The 22,857-nt window shown below is 43.0% G+C and overlaps 1 protein-coding gene across 6 annotated transcripts in view; it reads right to left on the bottom strand.

Annotated features, from left to right (window-relative positions):
* The window catches only part of CREB5 (cAMP responsive element binding protein 5), a 404,455-nt gene extending 388,773 nt beyond the window's left edge, over nucleotides 1-15,682 (bottom strand). For 3 of the 6 annotated variants that reach the window (XM_068549213.1, XM_068549215.1, XM_068549217.1), the window contains exons 1-2: nucleotides 15,618-15,666; nucleotides 13,620-15,140 (exon numbers count right to left, since the gene is read on the bottom strand). The gene's annotated coding sequence lies outside the window, so the exon portion shown is untranslated. Of the gene's footprint in view, nucleotides 1-13,619; nucleotides 15,141-15,617 lie in introns of all 6 variants that reach the window. The other 3 variants (XM_068549214.1, XM_068549219.1, XM_068549216.1) reach the window with 2 other exon arrangements.
* Between the last annotated feature and the right edge of the window lie 7,175 nt (nucleotides 15,683-22,857).

The following is a 22,857-nucleotide window of genomic DNA, read 5'->3' as shown; positions in this document are numbered from 1 at the left end:
CTGGTCCTCCCAGGAACACTCGCCAGACATCAAACATGTCATGCTGGTAACAGGAAATTCACCACAAAGAACAATGTTTGAGTATCCTGATAATCAATTCACTCAGGGTTAATTAACCAGCGACTCTGTGTAAGGGACTATATGTTAGGTTCTGTGAGGGAAATCAAAACTGAGCAAAAGGCAATTCCTGCTGTGATGGAGCTGACGATCCAGGAGAAGGAATTTATGACAAACCCCAAAAGAACCACAATATAAGACTTTTTTAGTCCCAAGAAAAATATTAACAAAGCACTAAGGAATTAATTAATTTTGCATTGTTTTTGGTTTGAGAGATCTGGAGATGAGTGTTTCCACAAGTGAGGGGTTAGGGGACAAGAACAGGTGTTCCTGGGAAGATGAGAGTCTGAACATGGCAGAGAGGCACTCAACACAAATAAGAGTTAATTATGGGTCTGGCTTGAATATGGCGTATACTCACCGGGATGGTGGCTGGCGTTAGCCTAGAGGTCTTAAAACAAATGCTTGTAAAGGCTCTTGAGCAAGGAAATGAGAAGTTCAGAGCCATAAAGTAGAAAAATTCATTTAGTAGCCAGAATGGAAAGAGTCTGAGCTCAGGGACCAAACAAAATGGTTCCAAACTCCAACTCCTCCATTTACTGGTTTTGTCACATTATCTGGTTTGTCAGTTAACCTCTGGGCCTCGCTTTCCTTATCTATAAAAAGGGTAACTCCAGCTCCTAGGTAGGCTTGTTAGGAAGGATGACACGGTAGATCAAAAGAGTAGGTTCTGTAAAGACTCAATAAATCATTCTGTTCCCCTTAATTCTCAGTTCAGAGAAGGAACTGGTGGAGAAGAGAGACAGGGCAGAAGGGTAAAGATCACAGGACACAGTTCATGTGGGACCTAGAAGAATGGGCAGTGACATGTTCATGATGGCCAAGGGAAAAGGCAAAGTCAGCAACTGTCATGAAGGTTCAAGCCGGGAGCTCAGGGGATGATTTTGGCCCCCACTGAAATGGGTATGTCAGAAGGAGAAATGGTATGAGGATTAGATCATGTTTGAACAATCTGACAATTAAGGAGCAGCAGCAGTCCATCTAGGAAAAAATGGCCAAGGTGAAGCTAGAAGTCAGGATTCATGGCCCGGGAGAAAGGCATTGGGCTGGAGACACATGGCATACGCTGTAAGATTTTTAGTAGTTGACTGTTCCTATTACCAAGGTCTGTAATGCTCCTATCTACCTTTCTCCACAGCTCATCTTTATATATCCCAAATATGTAGAGAAATTGTTGGATCAAAATACCCTAGTTGGCATATAGTCTAACTTTAGCATCCTGTATTTTTCTCCATGATGTGTTATCTCTTTTTAACAGCTTATAGAGATATATAATTCACATATCATACAATTCACCCACTTAAAGTTTACAATTCAATGGCCTTAGAATATTCACAGGTTTGTGCAACCATCACCACAATCAATTTTAGAACATTTTCATCATCTCGAGAAGAAAACAGGGCTTCCCTGGTGGCACAGTGGTTAAGAATCCACCTGCCAATGAAGGGGACACGGGTTCGAGCCCTGGTCTGGGAAGATCCCACATACCGCAGAGCAACTAAGCCCATGCACCACAACTACTGAGCCTGCACTCTAGAGCCTGTGCACCATAACTACTGAGCCCGTGAGCCACAACTACTGGCCCACGCACCACAACTACTGAAGCCCACGTGCCTAGAGCCCGTGCTCCGCAACAAGAGAAGCCACCGCAATGAGAAGCCCACGCACCTCAACGAAGAGTAGCCCCCATTCGCCGCAACTAGAGAAAGCCCGTGCACAGCAACGAAGACCCAATGCAGCCAAAAATAAATAAACAAAATAAATAAATGGATAAAAAAGAAAAAGAAGAAAACACACTTCCCTCAGTAGTCACCCCCGAGTCCCCAGCCCCACCCTCAGCCCTGGGCAACCACTAATCTACCTTCTGTCTCCATAGATTTGGCAATTCTGGACCTTTCACATAAATGAGTCATACAATATGGAGTCCTTTGTGTCTGGTTTCTGTTTCTCAGCACAATGTTTTCAAGATTCATGCATGTTGTAGTACATAGCATTACTTCATTTCTTTTTATGACCAAATAATTTTCCAACATATAGATATACCACATTTTGTTTATCTACTCATCAGTTGATGGACTTTGGGTTATTTCCATGTTTTGGCTATTATGAATAACCCTGCTCTGAACATTTATGTACAAGTTTTTGTGTGGACACATGTTTTCATTTCTCTTGGGTATATACCAAGGAGTGGAATTGGTAGATGATAAGGTTTATGTTTAATTTTTTGAGGAATTGCCAGACTGTTTTTCAAAGTGACTCTACCATCTGACAATCCCACCAGCAATGTATGAGGGCTCCCAGTTCGCCACATCCTCATCAACACTTGCTATTGTCTGTCTTTTTTATTATAGTCATCCTAGTAGGTGTGAAGTGGTAATCTCACTGTGGTTTTGGTTTGCATTTCCCTTATAGCTAGTGATGTTGAACATCTTTTCATGTGCTTATTGGCCACTTGTATATCTTCTTTGTAGAACTGTCTATTCAGATCCTTTGCCCATTTTTAAATTGGTTATTTGTCTTTTTATGATGATATGTTTTTAAAACACAAAATTCTGTCTTCTGTGCTTTCATTGCGTAAAACAGAGGTAGCGCATAGGCATAAATTGTCCGTCAACAATTAGAAAAGCAGAATTACTTCTCTTCCTGCATTGAAACACCCATGTTCAACTTGATGTGTCTGTTGCTTATGGGAACTGGTGGCTTTTGTCCTTGTCAGTAAATATTAACACATCAAAACAACGGTTGTTAAGCCTGGCAGGGTGACAAACTACAGTTGTATTTCATTCTTTGTTCTCAAGGTTAAAAGTTGGTGCTGCCCTTTTGGCATTGCTCTTTCACAAACTCTGAAGACAAATTCAAGGCCAAACCAAGGACAATGACCACATCAGCAAATTCATTCATCAGTGTAATATATATACATCTATTTCAAAGTATGGACTTGTTTTGTTGGCTTTGTCCATTCCCGGTAATGTATAGACCCCCATCTCTGAAGACTTGTTCTAAGTTTTTCTGGGGGTCCATCAGAAGTCTATTTTAAACATGGGCTAAAAAAATGTCTGGTTATGATTCCCACAACTCCCAACCTGCCAGCTCCCTTAGGGTCCCAGTACTACTTGCCCTGGGTGCTGCCTTCTTGATGGACATACTTACTGTTATGGGCTGAATTGTGTCCCCCAAATCTCCAGTACCCTAGAATGTGACTTTAATAGGAGATAAAGTCTTTACAGAGGTAGTCAAAGTAAAGTGAGGTCTTCAGGGTGGGCCCTACTCCAATATGATAGGCATCTTTATAAAAAGGGGAAATTTGGACATGAAGACAGCCATCTACAAGCTGAAGAGAGAGACTTGGAACAATTTTCCCTCACAGCCCTCCGAAGGAACCAATCCTGCTGACATCTTGATTTTGGACTTCTAGCCTCCAGAACTGTGAGAGAATAAATTTCTATCGTTTAAGCCACCCAGTTTATGGTACTTTGTTACAGCAGGCCTAGCAAACTAATATACCTGGCCATGCACTGGACCCCCCCTGAGTGCCAGAGCTGTGGCTGTCTTGAGGGGTGAGGCCCCTCTCTCTGACACAAAACACCAAAGTTGCACTGCCTTGCAACCCAACACCTGCACTACCGCTTTTAGTTATAGCGGCTCTGAGTTTTTGTTCACAGTTATTTTTTGTTCTCTTCCAAGGACTCTGACACAAGCCCATGGGGCACTGGGCCAGAAACCCTCCCCTCCTCTACCACCACAAAGGACAATCCAGACTTCATTACTGGGTCAGGCTTCTCCTGCCTGGCTCCCTCTTCCCTTAGAATGAATAAACCCCTCTCCCTTCCCTTATCGAATACTTAATCAATTCTCCAGTCATATTGATCCTATTTCTTAAATGGCTTTTGAATCTGGCACCATCCCAGCCCAAGCCACTATCACCTCTTGCCTGGACAACCACACTAGTACCCTCACTGGGCTTTCTGCCTCCAGACCTGCATCCCCTCACCCTCCCACAACATTCTGTTGCAAGGACCTATTTGGTGTCTCTCCTACCGGTAAGATCTGGGAGGAGAGGGACTGTGTTGGGTTTTGATCATGTATCCCTAGTACCTGGCACATAATACATGCTCGGTAAATAGCTGATAAAGGCAGGAAGGAAAGAAAGGGGGGAAGGGAAGGAGAGGTGTGGGTTTATATTCCCTTACAGAAACCAAAGGCTCTGTTTTTTCATTGCTCTCAGTTGAACATATCCTTGCACTGAGAAAGGCAATCAAGTCAATACAAATAGAGATATTTAAATAATGCCAAATGGTGTGTGATTTTCAAACTAAATGATACAGCTTTCTATATACAGGATGCACCCAGATCCGAGCCAGTCTCCAGAAGAGAGGCAATCTGAGCCGTGTGCCTAACTGTTGTCCTGCCTGGATTATCCAATATGTCAGACTCACATCACACATCTGTCACCTCTCTGCATTGGCCTGAAGTACAAAAGTCCTCTTTAGATTTTTGTTCCTCCCATTAAGACACTAAAGCTGCTATACCTAACCTTGAACAAGTGGTCTATGCCTTCTATTTCTCTATCCTGGGAATGGGTACAAGCAAACCTTATCCCTCCTTTTTTTTTAAATCATGGTAGAATACACATAGCAAAATTTACTGTGTTAACAATTTTCAAGTACACGGTTCAGTAGTGTTCAGTATATTCACACTGTTGTGCAACCAATCTCCAGAATCCTCTATTTTTTAAACAAACATTAAATAACAAGAACTATGTAAAGGAATATAAGAGTTCCTAAATATACCTCTTAAAAGATCTGCTAAATGTTAAGTGAAGATTAAGCATCCATTTACAGCCTCCCTTTTAAAGATACTACAGTTTTTTTGCTTCAGGGTTTAAAAAAAAAAAAGCATATTTCTTGGAAAGGGTAAAAATGAATCTTGAGTTAAAGGGTTAACCTGCCTATCTTAAGAATGTCCCTCCCAAAAGGGCATATCAAGCAATTATGTGTAATTTTTTTCTTCCCTGATTTTTCTGAGTGCTTCTGAGGCACATGAAAAAAAAAATAATTGTGCTTCTCTGCCAGAACTACCTCTATCCAATGGGAAGAGATCACTGTTTTGTTTTGTTTTGTTTTGTTTTTTAATGTTTTGAATGGTTTGAAGATTAGCATGGGTATTTAGCAAAAAGTACAATTTCAAATTACACGCTGCTTCGTGGTGCCAAAACACTGTGCACCATCATCTTTGATGACATCCACCGACACAGCACTAGAATGGTGGTTGTTAGTCATCTGGCTTCACAAAGCTGGAAGATGAAATTGTAAACAATGTGAGCTTAGACAGGCCTTATTAAAAAGAAGAGTGTCTTAAAAGATGGTTTCAATTTTTTAAATCTAGCAATATCTTTTAATCACCAATATGTGTATCTAAATCAATTGCTCAAAAGGAGGAACAATTTATCCATGGGCATCCTAAAAAAGATGATAATCACATTTACAAGTATATATGCCAGTAACATTCTGGTCTTCACTGGCTAAGGTTTTTGTTTATATACAAGTTTAACCACCGTAACCACATATATGTGTGGGCCTTAAAATTACTTTAACGTTAGTATAATGCTTAGAAAGGGACCCAAAGTGGCCCCTCCCTGGCACTGGTCACAGATCACACTATTAATCCCAGCTTGTATCTCATCCACTGAAAGTATAGAGGTGTAGACAGAGACTGCAAATGACTAAGTCCAACCCTAGTCATTATTAGGAGAAAACAAAAACCAAATACTCCAAAGCACATGGCTCCAGGTCAAGTGTGAAGACAGGACACTGGTAAAACAAGAGTTAAAATGTTTTATTAAAGACAATTCAAGAGCTAGGGCTAAAGTCTATTTTGCTCAATAAATGAATACCTGAAACCCTTTCCTTTCAATACCCAAAAGAGTTTAACAGTTTACATCTTTAATCTCATAGTCTCTCCACAAAGTCCTCTAACAGTCAACCACAAACTAGCCTGAAGAAAGTTTCCCTAGATACCACCAAAAACACAGGTTTGTAACAGATGTCTCCAGCAACTTTTAAAACAGATCCCATGTTAAGAGGTTGATATATCCATATGTACTTGTTAATCAGTCCAGGTCTGTACATGTAGCCTGAAGCTGGGAAGTAAGAGTTAGCAGAGAAATCATTGATGTAAAAATAATGCATGGAAAAGTATCAGAAAGAACATTATTTATAAATTCAAAGACAAATGCAATAATATACACAATTGGGAACTCCCCACCTGGAAGCCATCCAGAGCAGTGCTTATATTTAGGCACTAATAAACACGAGCTTTTAGCTCACACTGACCACCCTTCTAATTAATGAACACAGTGTCAGTCTCTCAGTTTCTCCATCTATAAAATGGGAATTAAAGCTGTGTGTTAATGAATGGAGGTTAAAATTCTCCCGATGAATGGTATTACAGAAAACACAAATATTACCACCACAAAATGTAGAGAAACGTGTAGCTTTGTACCTAAAAGAAGGTTTAAAGTCACGTTTAAAAAGCACATGGTTAGAGAGACATGTACTTGGAACCAGACTGCTATGCAGGGGATAAGGAGAGAGGTTCAGGGTGAAATGACTCACGAATGTGGGAATGCAGAGGCTCTCGGCAGCATGAAGTCACAAGGGACCGTCCCTGAGGTCTCTCCTCTCCTCCACAAACAATGCTGTTTGTTGACTTCCAAAGAAGATGGGTGAGGAGTTTGGAAATTATTATTTTTTATTTTTGGGTTCTTCGCATCATTTACTGAATGCGCAAGCTGGTATATTGTTCAAAAAATTATTAAAGGAAAACATTCTGGTGTGTACTGAGAAATATTGATTCTCTAGTATTTAAAGGATGACAAATAGAAGGAACACTTTAAGTCTGGGGGGTTACAACTAACATCTTGACATGAGCAGAGAGCAAGTTTGGTCTGACACGAAGCTTTTTAAAAGCTTAGAGGGAAGAAACACAAGGGGATCCAGATGTCTCAAATAGAGTAAAAGCATCCCTCCAAAACCAGCTAAAGGCAAGTAGTATCTGGGGCAAAGAAGTAAGCTAGCAAAATAACTGAAATGTGGTGATCTTGACCTTTTCCAAAACGGAGGGTTTCTAAGAGTCTGCATGCAAACCAAATCCTGAGTTAAGATTTCTCAGGAAGCAAACAATCCATATCTGAAACTTACACAAAACCGAGCTCATCTGTGGTACAAAGAATTATCTTCTAAAATATTTAATCTGCATGTTTTAAGTTGTATTAATTACATTTTCTTAAACATGTTTTGTGGAGTGCAGCACACTAATAATAACCGCTTGCTGCCCTTTGAACTCTGAATGCTTTACTGCAATCCCTTTCCTTAAATAGAATCATGGAATATTAGAGTAGAAGATTCCTTAGTGATCAGTTAGAATTGCAATTCTCAACCCTGGCTAAACTTTAGAAGCATTTCTGGAGCTTTTAAAAAATATAGAGGCCCAGGCCCCCACCCCAAACCAAGTAAGTCAAAATGGACAGGACAGGGAAGGTATTAGTATTTTTTTTATAAACTCCACAGGTGGTTCTATTGGGCTGCCTGGATTAGAACCATTGATACAGCCTACAGATTTACATTGCCTGACACCATAGTCACTGGTACATGTGGCTATTGAGCACTTGAAATGTGACTAGTCCGAATTGAAATGTGGGGTAATTATAAACACACACCAGACTTCAAAGATTTAGTACCCCCGCTCCAAATCACAAAGTATCTCATCAACATTTTTATATTGATTATATGTTGAAATGATAATATTTCAGATATACTGGGTTAAATAAAATTATGAAAATTAACATCACCTGTTTGATTTTTTTAAACGATTTTTAATGTGGCTACTGGAACATTTAAAATTACATATGCGGCTTGCATTTGTGATTCCCACTGTTGGAGAGTGATGGTCAAGACCAACACTCCTTTATCACAAATGAAGAAACTGAGGCAGGGAAGCATAATGAGTTCAAGGCAGCACTCAGGGGATACCCTCTTCTGGCCTCTCAGGCTTTTCCTGTTGCCTTAAACCACACTGTTGCAGAGCTAGGAATGGCAGAGCCTGGCATGCCACCAATCGGATTTCAAACCTTTCTTTCTTTTGTCTTGCTAATTGTTTCTTCTAAGGTTTGATATTGAAATCTATTTTGCTTATGGAAAAATATCCCCTCTCTGCTGTGCACACACTTGCGATTTGTTATTGCAGGGTTACTCATGAAAGCACAGTAACTAGAATGGATGTTAAAAAATAAATCTAGAAGAACATTAGCATAAGGAAAATGCAGAGAATAAGTGAAGAGGACTATTAAGGTTTTTAAGATGTAGATGGTCAAGTTCTAGCCTGTGAATGTTTTATCCTGCTGCAGTTTAATAAATCACCATGGAGACCCTCAAAATTCTGAGGGTCATCTTCAGCACAGCATCAGTCCCTGCTCAAAATTTAGAAGTCTGAGCCTATAATCTTTCTTTCCTTCCAGAAGGCAATGTTTTTCTGGACAATGCTGTCATTGCAGTGAGGCAAATCAGCTCTTCATAATGGCACACCTCGTCATACCTAGGTACCCTGCTAGAAGTGGTCTTTATCCTCAAAGCCTTCTACCTCTGGTGCATGGATTAGGACCTGGTCATTCAGAAGCCAAACAGCATTATAGTTGACTTAAAGAAGAAAATCTTGTTTTGACAAAGTAAAATGGTCCCACCAGATCTGGCAAGCGGAGATAAAATGTATTTCTTCTAATAATCACCTAATTCAAACAAAAACAAAGATGTTTTTTGTTTCGTGTGGTTTTCCCCCCTTGGGAAGCCAGCACAGAGAGAACTGCATAAAACTGGCTGAAATGTGTTATATTTGAGAAATCATGCAACACAGGGGCTCCTCAGTGTAATCAAAGAATAAAAGAGACCTAAATTCTGATATTAAAGTGTTCATGCAAAGAGCTGGAAAGGAAAACTGTGGGTCAGGCCAAACAACACATACAGTAGATGCAGTCAAGATTTCTGCTGAGATATTCTTGTGCTCCATCCTAAATACAGCAAAACCTAAACATCATCTTAAATCAAATGCTTGGTGCTCTGGAGCCCCCTATGTTGCATGCATGAATTCTATTAGTTATGATTAGTCAAGTTTTGCCAGTCAAACCTCGAACAGCATACTTCCAGACTCAACTCACTCCTTATTCACCTCTAAACACTCTCATATACACCAGCCTGGAAAGATAATATATTACAGACGGATCCCAGGCAAAAGCGCATCTGCCAGAGTGAAAACAGCACTTGTTAACTCTATTCAACAAAAAGGAAGATGATTTATTTTAACTTTAAGAATTTTTTGGATCCCTTCCTCAGAGATGAAAAAGAAAAGACAGGAAATAAAGGAAGTTACTGCCTTATTCTGAGACAGTCCTATAGACCATTTTTTGTTCTGCCTGGCTTTTAGTCTCAAATGAAATCTGGATGGTGTAGTTTTACAGGGCATGTCTAATCATATTGGTAAGGAAGAAGAGTGGCCTTCAAATAAGGAGGCCAATGTTCGAAAAATTAACATTGCAGATATATAAAAATAAGCAGAATAGAAACTATAGTTTATATGGTCAGGGCATTCATTCAAAAGATCTGATAAAAATTTGTCATTGAAAGGTTAGTGATCAAAAGGCTTGGAAAGAGCAAAGCATCCAAAGCCATGGTTATGCTTCCTTCAGGACGAGGGCATTTACGGCCTGACACATGGAAAGACCACCCAACCTGGAGGCAGGGACCCAGCTTCCAGGCTCCGTTTGGCACTCTCCAGCTCTTGGCCTTAGATGAGCCAGGAGAACCACCAGGCCCGAGGTTCTCCTCTGCAAAGTGACGAGGTTGGTCTATCAATAAGAAGACTCCCCCCAGTTCCAGCTCTGCTTAATGCTATCACACAAGCCTACTTCACATCAGAACCCCTAAACCAAGAGGAACTCTTACTAAGATTAGCTCAAGCCAAATGCCAACCTAGTATTTTCAATCCTTGTTAACCTTAGGGTACAGATTACAAATATGAACCTTGAGGAAGTAGAAGGAAGCAGCTAAAATATGTACTTTTAAAGTGTTAAGTTGATTCTGATCTATTTCTCGGAAAAGATAAATGGGCAACAGAGTGAGCTTGGAGGAAAGAAATATGGAAATGTCACTGTAACATCTTATACATTCAGGAATTTACCCTCAACTTTTAATGTTTTATTTTGAAGGTACCAGAGTCTCAGTAAGAGCTTGAAAAAATTTTACTTTTGTTTCTGCAACCGTACTACCAGTATTACCTGGAAAATTGTAAAAGCCTTCTCTCTCTCTTCTCTTTTCTTACATTAAATCCATGATTTGTGATTCCCAACAATGGAATACTAATGGATCCTCAAAAAACACTAATTGCCCATTTTTTCCCTAATTACAAAATGTAAGAACTCTTTAGTGAAAACATTAAACATGATGTCATTTTTAAAGTGCCAGAGTTTCTATTTAAAGCAATGCCATAAAGCAGATAGCTTATTTACTTTACAAATAGCAACACAAAAAGGTTCTTTAAGTCTGTTTAGCATGTCTAAAAGTGCTTCTTTCTCACATTTAAATATTTGGAGCCGGTCCCCCACCCCCCAGTTTATTACCTTATCTCAACTGTATAATTTTCTTAAACAGGATTCAGAGAAATAGTCCTAGATTTAAATTTTTAAACACTAATTTATAAAGGTATTGGTTGATTCCCATAATACAGCTGGTAGTCAAACTGGACAAGACAATGAATTGACTGAGATCATTGTTCCATCTTCATCCAAGAAAGCTGCCTCTAAAAAAAGATCTTAAATTGCTGTAGAAATCCAATTTGGAAGAAGCAAAAGAAGCATATAGATGGGAAACACCAGCCATGATCACATTAATTTTGTAGCCAACAGCACTGCTTTGAAGTGAAGAAGAAGAAGAAAAAAAGATGACTAAAATAATAAGTCCACTCAAATCCTCAATCTTAATCTAACAACATAACCAGAAGAAAACCAACTACAAAATGTGACACAAAATTCACATCTTGGTGATCCAGCGAACATCACACCCCCCCACAAAATAATTTTCAGCTTAATCAGAAGCAAAGAAATGCTAAGGAAACACTATAGGATGGTGGTGCATCATTGCTAAACAGCAGATTATAGTAAGAAATCAAGAGAGCAGGAACCTGACATTAGTATGAACAGCCACGGAAAGTCTACAACTGATTGGTTTTGAATCCACAGGTGTGGGAAATAATAACGACAAATAATCGTAACAAAAATCTTCAACTTACTGTAATTGAAAAGCTATACAGGGAAAATCTAACAAGCTACTATTCACTTATCGCCTTATTCAAACAAAAGCTGCCACATCACAAAGATATAAAAATAAAGGCACTGTTTCCACTTTTTTGTGGGAACGTTCTAATTAGCTCTCTGCTCATATATAAACTATATAAGGTCACAACTGACTTCTGACTGACAAGCAATTTATGGATATCAGCAATTTACATTCAAAACCAGTTGGCTGGAAGATATCAACTGAGTAAACAAGTTTAGTCTGAGTAAAGCTGAAAAATAAAAATCTCAGGAAAGCTTGTGGAAAAGAGAATTCTTACCTGGCACATTATTTCACATGCTTTGTAGCTTCCCCACTGCAGTTCCCATGCTCATGAACATTATTTTACCCTGGAAATAATGGTCTTATTCACACACACACACACACACACACACACACACAAGCACACACAAAACCTTCCAACAAAATGCTATCAAGTCCCAGGAAACTACAAAAGCAACATTAAAAGTCAGTGTAAAGTAAGAATTCCATTTGTGAATCTCACCTATGAAACGACAAGATCATTCTCCTGGAACCAACTACAAAGTTCCCTTTCTGCTTAATAAGTGTAATAAACATCACCTTACCATTATCTGTAGAATAAAATCAGCAACGTGTTGCTTCCTGCAGACACCAAATCAAATTTTTTCTTCCTTTCTTTCTAGTAACTTCTTTTTCCCCAGCAAGATTAGGAAGAAAATAAAGCTTTGAGTATTGCCTCAGTAGTTCAGACCTCAAGACTGCGAAACTAGCTCTTAGTAAAAAAAAAAAAAAAAAAAAGAACAGGTCTGGTATTTTACAATCACTTCTGCAGCCCAGAGGTACCTCCTGGACCCCCGTACCTCCTCTCCTTCCTGGCTCTAAGTTTCTTTTAGTAATGAGACTAATTTTTCCAGTAGCCTTGAACTCCCCAGATTTAACTGACATGGAAAATGTGACTAAAAACTTGTAGAACTGTCTAGCCTCCAACCTTACACAGAATCAACTTTGTTGTAAGTGTTGAAGAACACCTCGCAAGCAGCTACTTGCTCCTTTAGACTCCTGCACGACACAGCACAGAACACCAAATAACACTGCGCCATCTAGTTAGCAAGCTGCACTCTCCATTCTAGAAGGGGGGACACCTTCAAACCCTGGGACTTAAGGACTTGTCAGAGTTCAGCTGCTCTAAAGGTCCAATTGTTTATTTAAATAAAAAAAATATCGCTACTGAGATAATCCACATCTAGTGGATATGGGAAAATTTAGGTTATAATGGCACTACAAACTTTTACATCTAACTTTGATTTACAAGATAAAAGCAAGTTTTAAATTAAAAGGGCTTTCTGTTAACAGAGCTTATTATTCTGAAGACGGGGAATGATTTTCTTCGAAAGTTGTCCCTGGGTGCATGCCTATTATCTTTGCTTTTCCCCTTCCACTAATGAGCATTTATCTAAAGAGCCTGTTAATCCTCTGATGTGTGCTTCTGGTCAGAGGTAACAGTTTGAATAAAACCACTAATCACTGATCACTAAATCACTGATCATTAATCACACTCTCCAGTGCTGGTGACCCGGGCCACTTTCCCCTTTAGGTCTATGTATGCATCACAAACAAGAAGTTTAACATTTTAGATGCACATGTATTGTGCGGAGGTTATACTATTTCATCTCTAGATGTGAATAAATAATAAATACTGCCACAAACTTGGGGAAGGATGTCAATTAGACCCCAGACAGGAGTTTCACAAATGCCTACTCTACAGCACGGCTTTCACGCTGAAGAAAGTAGATCTGATTATAGCAAAACATGTGCTCTTCAAGAAATTCCCACATACTCAGAATATAAATTTTCCTTTATTTAGCTTTCACCAACTCCAAATCAGAGAGCACTCAGATCTTCTGCACCCACCACCCCCCATCTAAAAGCCTGTTAGGAAATCTCTTGTTTGATTTCTGCTGCGCACTGCAGCGCCCCCATCCCCGAGTTCTTTTTACTTTTATCCCTTAAACATGTCACACACAGTATTTGTATTTCAACTGCCAGATACGTGGATTCTGACTCAATTCAATGACTTAGGCATTTAACTTCCTCTTTAAATACAGAAACTTAAGGTTAAGAGAAAATAAGTAACACACGCACCAATTTTTTGTATGGTACTTTGGGTTCGACGACTCACATTCCCTCACTTTGGAAATGAAACGTTTAGTCTTGAGCCTTTGGCTAAATTTGGTTTAGTCAGCATCCTCAGTCATCCCTCTTCGGATAACCGGTCTGAGGAAGGCGCTATGTAAAATTAAGTACTTTGCTTGCAGCAAGTGTGTTGTTTTCCTAAGTCACCACAGGGACACAGTATTATCATAATGTCTCTAAACATTTCCTGAGATGCCTTTTCTATCAGAGTTGAGCATTTTTGCCCTGGAGAAGCGAGCTCGCTGGTGCCTTTCTTAAATAATAGAAAAGGGCAGATTGTGTGTGCGCTGAGCAGGCACCGCGCTCCCCTCAGCCACCAGAAGCTCTTACCCTCACTCCGGGGACTGTGATCTCCCCAGGGAAAGCAGTAAAAGGCGGAGGCAGGGCCAGAGTGATAACAGTGTGGGCGGGAGAAGGGGTGGAGAAGGAGGGGTCCGGGAGGAGAGGGCAATAAAGATGCCCAGGGAACCGGCGATTGTACTAGTACGTTGGGGGCTGGGGGCGGAAAGCATTGTTGCTTTGTCAGCACTTCTAAGCCCCCAACCCTTGAGTATCTGAAGCTGTTAATCAAACACTTACTGGCCTGCAGAATGACGTAATGGACCTGTATTCAGCCTTTATTCCTTGACACATGTCAGAGAGGGAGGGAAAAATAAAAATCAAACACTCAGCGGACTCTGACAACGAAATATACAAGCAGCCCACTTCAGTTCCTGGCCTTGAACAAGCCTCAAGCGGAGGCTGCACTCGTTCAGGGAAAGTTGGGGTGGACTCGATCAGAGGCTTTATCTACCAAGATACCTCCCCACTACCTCCTCGAAATAAATCTATGGCAAAGGAAAAGCGGGATGCAGCCGCCGGAAGAAAACATCTCCTTGGTTCCTTTGTGCGTCTTGCCCCTCTAAGAACGTCTTGAAAAGTTTTAAGCGATTCCGTGGAGAATCTGCTGGAGAGGAAGACTCTGCCGCCGGGTCCTGAGAACTGCCACCGCGCCGCCACGGCAAAAGCGGGAGCTGTCATTTGGGGCAGCGGCGGGGAAGAGGTAATGATGCCAGCGAGAACCGGACAGAGGCAAGAGGCGGCTGGAGGAGCGAAGGCAAGGAGAGCCTCGCCGCGCTCGAGCCTTCCGCGCCTGGAGTGAAAGCCAAGTGCCCTCCAAGGGCGATGTCCCCTCCCCCGGCGCGCGCGCCCACCACCTGCGGTGGGCAGCTCTGCGTAAGAGGTGGCAGCAGCAGGCTCGGCACCCGGGAGGGAGCTAGCCCCCCGTGCGCCCGCCCGCCCGTCCGCCCCCTAGGTGACCCGGCGTCCTCGCCGCGCCCGCTGGAAGTTTGCAAACTTTCTCCGGGGGTTCCGCCGCATCACCGGGAAGTTGGGGACGCGGGGGGAGGTTCCTGGCTCGCCGTCTCCGCTGCCGCCGCCGCTGCCGCCGCTTGACCGCACTTCTGGAGGGTTCCGCACCTTGCCAGGTCTCTGGAGGCAAACACACACCCCCGATTCATAACTGTTCCCCGTGTCAGGGAAACGCACGCGCGCTCCCACACACGCACGCACGCCGGGGCGGACACGGCGCTCGTTCCACGTTAGCATCCCTCCAGTCGCACGGCGCGGCGGCCACCAAGACGCGCTCCGGGACGGACACGGCGTGGGGTCTCTGGGATAGCCTCAGGACACAGCCGATTCCACAGTCCACCAGCATTTGAGGCCGGACTTCCCTCTGGTCCGCCAAAGTGTTTACAAACACAGATCACCCTCCAAAAAAAATGCATCGCATCTTCCCTACTCCTTGCCCTGCGACCTGCCCACTGGACCAAGTAACCTCGCGGCTGCTGCCGAGAACCAACCCCTGCAAACAAGTACGCTCCCGAGATGGCTCCCGCGGCAAGTGCAACAAAAGTGTCTAAATGCAAAAGCCCCAGATGTGGCCGAGCCGTATTTTTAGGAACTTACCAAACAAGTGTGGAGAAGGCAAGAGCGGAGCCCGGGTGAAGGGACCACGTTGGACTGAGCAAAGATTACAATACATTCTATTTAGAGTGCATTACATCACCCCCCCGGTGACGTCACGTGGGATTCCTGAACTTCTAAATCATTGCGGTCCGTGGGGGAGGGAGGGAGGGGCGGGGCCGGCGCGCCGAGGGGGCGGGCCCCGGCCCGGCCCCGCCCCGCCCCCGCCCCAAGAGCGGACCCTGGTGCACCCGCGGGGGAGCGGCGGCGGCAGTGGCGACCGCGCAAGCAACAGCTTGCAGAGCCCAGCGCCGTGTGACACGGCTCCCTGACATTAGTGGTGTGAGTCAGCTTGGAAACAATCCTCATGGTTTCAGACAGGACCACGGAGGAGAGGCAGGGACACGGGCTCTCCCGTGACGAGGGCCTGGTAGCGTTTGAAAGGTGTGGGGATGGGGAGAGGTGGGGAGGGGGTGCTGAAGAATGCCGGAAGAGACTTTCTCCAAACAGAAATGCAGGACGCTCCCCCTTCCCCCACCAGCAGATGTCCAGCTCCTTTTTGCCTGCGACAGTCCTGACCTCATTACAGCGTTCCCTGCATCCTGGCTTCTCAGAGCACTCATTCGACACCCCTTTTCACCGCCCGCCCCGCACCCTCCCCTCTCTACCTCACTTCCAAAGGAATAACTTCTTTATTGTGCACACTCACTTGGAATACACTGCCCCCACCCTTTCCAAGACCCCGGCTTCTCGCGTCTGAGAAGCTGGAAGGAAAGTTGCTCCTGGGGGGTGGGGAGGAAGGTGAATCACAGCTAGAGCCAAGTGATGAGACTGATTTAGACTCAGCGTCAGAGCCGGAAGGGCCCTTGGCGATCACTTCCAGAGCCTCGTCTGTAACTCGCCCAAGCTGACAGGCTGGCAAGTGGCAGAGCCAGAGCCAGAATGCAGGATCCGGGCCCCTGGTCTGCAGTATCTTCCCGACAATTCCGTGAGAGAAGGAGTCTGGCGCTTTCATCATCAGCCAAGTCACCATCACCACCCTCAGCTTAACTTCCATTCAGATGTTCTCTCTGTGAGTCGGACTCAAAGGGAAGGCATAGGCTAAATTCCAGCATATCCCAGACGACCACTGTCATCCTCGCGGCAGCTCACACTTTACAAAGCACTCGCACCCACGTGGAACTAACTCCCTTGATTCTCACAACAGCCCAGCACAAGGAGGAGAAATACGGCAGGTGTTATAATTATCCCCATTTTACAGGTGAGCTAAGGCAAACCCCAGGTTAAGAGGCTGGCCTGAAGCCACTTGATCAAGTGGTGGCACTGGCACCACCCCAACCCCTGTTTTCAAACCTCAAATCCCAACTGGGCTCTTCTCTAGAACCAGGGCTGAGCTTTCCCTTCTCATGGGTTAGAACCTTTGCTAAGGATGTCGGGGCTTTGCTTAGGAACAGTTTAGCTCCCATTAACAAACAATAATCATTCCTGACATTTATGTAACATCTGACATTTATATAGCACCTCTCATCCCAATGCATCACAACCATGACTGTGCAGTTTGCCAGAGAATCATGACTGGACTGGCTAGAAATTGTAATACTTTGCCTGGATTGTCACATACTTCTGAGCTGGTTTTGACATACTAAATGGAAGAGCTTTGTGTTTCCTTCCTAAGTGTTTAAACAACTCTCTTCCCTTTAGTGTTTCTTCATACCACAGGGACTGCCGACTGTTCCATTTCTCACAGCCTTATTCAGAACTCATCACTGAGTTTGCTATTTGCTGTCTTCCACATGTGGCCCTGAAGGAATTGCAGAAGAAGGGCTCCAGTCCTAACTTGAATCTTAACCAATAAAACGTTAAATATGACAGCTCAATTAACTTGGGTTGACGGAAGGAAGCAACAGCCTCCTTGCCCACATTCCCACTCAATTATCAGGACATCCTTTTCCAGTAAAGCAGGAATCTACCTCCTTCTCCCTCAAAGAAAAAGTGTGAGCCAGACCAGGAGCAAACCTGAGGCAGAAAAGGAATGCAGCTTGATGTAGTAGTGCTAAGTCTGAGAGCTTATCTTTTTTCCCAGCTAATAGGTGTGGACCAAAGGAATAGAATGGAGAATTGAATAAGCAAAGCTGAGGTGATAATCAAAATATTTAAAAACCTGTAAGTAATTAATCACCATATAAATTTAAAACATTTAATTCCCAGTATTCTCTAAACAGAAGCACATATATATGAGTTTTAATGCAAGTAGTTCACCAGTTTCTAATACTATCCAAATCAGTTGTTGGTCTTTAAAAACTGTTGCTGATCATTTGTTTGACATGCTGTCACCAGGTAAACAATGCCCCTGTCCGAGCCATGGTTGACAAAGGAACACACATGGAACTTTTCCAGTGATCTCCTCAATAACTTGATAATCATTAGGTTACTTGGAGTCTCAATGAGCAGATAATCTCTCCACATCAGCAATATCGTTCATGGTGCTGACTCATCTGTCAGCTTCTGCAGAACTGACAGCAATTTCATTCACAATGTTTCTAAGCCATTGTATTACAGTTTTCTATATATTCCAGATCTCTGTTACCAACTAAGTCCCACACACACACACACAATTTTTTTTTAATGTAAACTGAAGGAGAGAGGTGGTGTTTATAAGTGTGGACTCCAATGTCAGGATGGCAGAGTTCAAATCATGGCTCTGCTACTTCAGTTTTAAATAACCTCTCGGTCTTAGTTTCCTCATCTTTGTAATGGGACTGGTGGTGAGAATTATACTAATTCAGAGGAGTTAAGAATTGTGCTTGGCACAGGACAAATACTACGTAAGTACCTGCCCTCATTTTTATCAATGAAAATAATGTGGCTAATGCCATGACGGGAGGATATTCAGTGATTTTAGCAAACTTGACCAAATAGATGAAAAGACAACCTGTTTCCCTATACTTCTCCCAGCCCCACACTAGTCCCTGCACGCATCATCTGTGCCAAGCAGGCTCTCGCCTGTCAAACCATGCCAACAGAGCCCTCGTATTTGTGGACTTGAATTTTTGCATGCCTCGTGCTCACCCCATCTCTTTCAGGATCTGTCACAGCCAAAGTCCCACGGAGGCTGCAGTTTCCAGAAGCAGCCATGCAGAAGCATCTCTAGGGGTACCTCAGCTGGTGGCAGCCATAACCTGGGGCATTTGCCTGCTGGGGTGCCAGCACCACCCCACTCCAAGAATGCCACCTCACCCACTGGGATTCCACCTATTATGGCCTGGGGGATATGTGGACACAGAGACCCTTACACTAGAGTCAAGGTAAACTAGCTGGGGTACCACCCATCCAGGGTCCTCCCCACCCCCACCCTACCTACCTCCACAGGGCAGGGGCACAGGCAGGGCACAAGCCTGCCCATAAGGTACCACATTCATTGGACCTATGAAGAGCTGGCTTGTACCTACACTGACCAACGAGAATAGATGAGACCCCTGTTAGACCAGAGGTTAACCCTTTAGTTGCTGGATCATGGGGCAGTCCAAGGAAGAGGCCTGGGCAGCTGGGCCAGTGGGGTAGCCAAGAGGTCAGAGCAGTGGCTATATACTAACCCTATGGAAGAATTTTAATATTCTAACAAGTTTACAGCCTTACCAGTGCTTACCCACTGAATATGAGGCCTGAGGAGAACCGACCCAAGGGTCCTCAGATGGGGAGAAATTCTTTTGCCTCATGCTTTGGATTCAGTCATTTCTCCAACATTCAACAAAGGTTGACAGGTCTGCCCAGTACTGGGGAGGGAAAAAAAAAAAAGGGTCTCCTTTCCAGCTCCTAGGCTCCTGCAGAAGTTCTCAAACTTAGTGGCATAAGAAGCACTTAGGTAACCTGTTAAATCCCTGACTTCCCCAGGGATTTCTGTTCAAGGATCTGGCATTGGGCCCAGGATTCTGCATTTGTGATTCTGAGGCAAGTGTCTGGGGACCCCACTTCGAGTGACTCTGGTCTAGTGAATTCATAGATGGGCAGTGACCTGGGACGCCGGGCAGGGAACAGGAAGAGTCTGCTGCCTGCAACACTAAGAAAAAAAATTAAAAAGAAAAGAAAAAAGAAAGAAAGAAAAAAAAAATGACCCCAGGCTCATATGCTTAAGATCAATCCTCTAGCTGCTTCCCGTAAAGACACGTATACCCCTAGAGAAGTCTTTCCCTCGTCCTTTCTACATACACGACTTAGAGGGACCTTTCCCATTTATTTTTCACTCAAGACTTTTCTTAACCGAGTTAACAGTGGTAATAGGAAGAATGTTGCTGGGTTTGTGATTAAACCCATTGCTATGGGACCACTGGGAAGTTTCCATCTCTTCTAAGATAAATCCTACCCTGGTTTCTTCATTGTCTTATTTGAAGGGATAAATATTTTCAAATAAATGCAACTACAAAACTCATCCAAAGACAGCAACAACCACAGCACGGCTGGCTAACACTTACCAAGCATTTACTCGGTGCCAAGGCTTGTACTAAGACCTTTACGTGTGTTCTTTCAGTTACTCCTCACAATAATCCTATGAGGTGGTTGGACCCATTCTCATTTGCAATGAGGAGATCAAGTCTTAGAGCAGTGAGCAGCTTGCCCAAGATCGCACAGCTGGGCCAAGGCGGAGGGAAGAGAAAGTCCCAGACCACTAGCGCCAGTACCAGCGCCATGTCCTGTGGAACACAGAGCATGCGCAGGAGCACAGGCGCTTTGCGCAGTAAGCGCGTCCGCTGTTCCCTCCCACCTAATTTGCATGTAGCGCTCCAGGCGCTTCCTGACGCACAAAATTCTATTGGACCGATGATGCATGGGAGTCTGTGAGACGCGAAGCAGCTAAAAGGTAAGCCTTCTTCCTCTGTGGTGAGTGGGACGGGGGTGAGGCGGACGCTGAGATCCCTGAGAGACCATGCTTACCTTGCAAACCAGAACCTTCTTGGAACTCAGAAAAAAGGCAGAGGCGCTCTAAGACACCCAAAAGACTTAGGAATCCTATCTTACTCCTGTTAGTCCCTGTGTTGGGCAACTAACCACTTAAACTGAACATGATGACATAGATGGAAAAGGAAGGATAGAGCTGCCCTTACTGCTTTTCCTCTCAGTCTTTCCTTATAAGTGAACAGAAGGCAGACTGTTGGTGGAATGTGTGCACTTCAAGAGGTGAAATACAGCTGAGTTCATTTTGCGCAGCATTTGCACTGTGCAGGTAAGAACAAAATACATATGCACACAGGAGCCATGAAATACAAATTGTGTGAATTCAGTGATTCCATATAGAAGTTAACGTATTTACATTCAAAACTGGCATTGTACAATATAAAGATGAATGGTAAAATGAGTGCTAATAATTTAATATTTTAATTTTTTGTTACTTTGAACGACATTAAATAGTAAATTTAGGGACTTCCCTGGTGGTCCAGTGGTAAAGAATCTGTCTTCCAATGCAGGGTACGTGGGTTCTATCCCTGGTCAGGGAACTTAAGATTCCCACATGTGGCGTAAGCCCACGCGCCACAACTGCTGAGTTCGTATGCCTCAACTAGATAGCCCGCGGGCCGCAAACTACAGAGCCTACGCACTCTGGAGCCCAGGAGCTCAAGTAGAGAAGAGAAAACCCGCACGCCACAACTAGAGAGAAGCCCGGCAACGTAAGGAAAGATCCCACATACCGCAACTAAGATCATGAGTGCCGCAACTAAGACCAGACGCAGACAAAAAAATAAATAAATAGTAAATTTAAGACACTGTGACAAGTTGAGAGATTGACTATGAGAGAGAGGAAAACCTTCCTACTTAATATCTTTAACGGCACTTTTCCCCAGACTTTTGAACAAGGTGCCCTGCATTTTCAGTTAGCACTGGGTCCAGGAATTATGCAGCCAGACCTAAGTACAGCGACATGATTGATGAGATCCACCATGCCCCCAGATCCATGCTCACCATACTCAGAGTAACGGCAAGCAGAGCAGGAGGTCTAACAGCCTCAGCTTTGTCACTTACTAAGTGTGTGACCCTGGCCAGTTTTTAACCTCTCTGAACTTCAGATTCTTCGTCTGTAAAATGGAGCTAATGTTAGCATCTACCTCCCAGGATATTGCAAGGATTCAGTAAGTTAATATATGTAAAGTGCATAAAACAATGCCTGGCACATAATAATTACTGGAAGAAATGTTAGATACTGTTATGCCTTAATAAGGTTTTGGAGAGAATTTCATAAAATAATCCATGTCAACTGCTTAGCACCAGGCATGTCGTTTAGAATGTGTTCAGCAAATGTTCATTACATAAAATTGCATGTAAGCTGTAATATTGCAGTTCTGTGGATTAGAATAAAGGAATCAATCCCATTTGTCCTCAAATTAAGAGCCTTCACATAAGCCACTTGTATTTGAAGCACAGTTAGATTAACAAATCTGCCCTGAGTTTGTGGGCAACAGAGCAGTTTTACACAGGCTGATGTTCTAATTGAAACCATCACAATTTTCCCTTCCAGTCTTGACATACAAATGCCTTTTTACACCAGCAGTTGTGTAATTATTAACTCTTGTGTGGTTTAGATTTACTGCAGTCACTTCTTAAAATCCTAACAGGTAGAGCTCGAAAATGCTATACTCTTGCATTGGAGGTCGGGGTGCGTGTCAACTCTGAAATGTTGTTTAACAAGGGACAACCTGGTCAGTTGGCTCAAGCTTGGGATACCTCGTCTGGAAGGCCATCAGTTGCTGATGGCTTGACCTATTCCTTTAAGGAATTATCGTATTCCCCACATTATAAAATTTAATGTTTTCTCTTGAACTGGGCTGAAAATCAAAAGCTTCCCCTATCCCAAAGAGTATTAGAGTGTTAACATCCCTATAAAAGTTACACTTATCTTAATGTGTTCCTCTTTTATTTTTTAAAAGAGAGACTTGATTAAATGAAAAACTACTCTTCTTTTTGTTCCCCTGCCTTAGTATTAAGTAAAAGAAATTGCCACCTGCTCTGAATAATGACCCGGAATCATAGTGCTGTGTCAGCACACTCCAAAAATTTTAGTAATAAGATCAATGGTAAGCGGAAAGTAACGGTTTTACAATAATTAGGAGTGTTTTATACATAGGGAAGGTTCATTTAGACTAAAACAGTATTGATATCACATAAGTTAATATTGAGTGTCGCCTCACATGAACTGATATTTCACATATTACCTCTTTTTATATCATCGTTACCCACGTGTTTAGCTCATGTACTG

The sequence above is a fragment of the Eschrichtius robustus genome, chromosome 8, assembly GCF_028021215.1.
Source record: "Eschrichtius robustus isolate mEscRob2 chromosome 8, mEscRob2.pri, whole genome shotgun sequence".
Classification (NCBI taxonomy): Eukaryota; Metazoa; Chordata; class Mammalia; order Artiodactyla; family Eschrichtiidae; genus Eschrichtius; species Eschrichtius robustus.
This window is presented reverse-complemented; position numbering and strand designations above follow the sequence as displayed.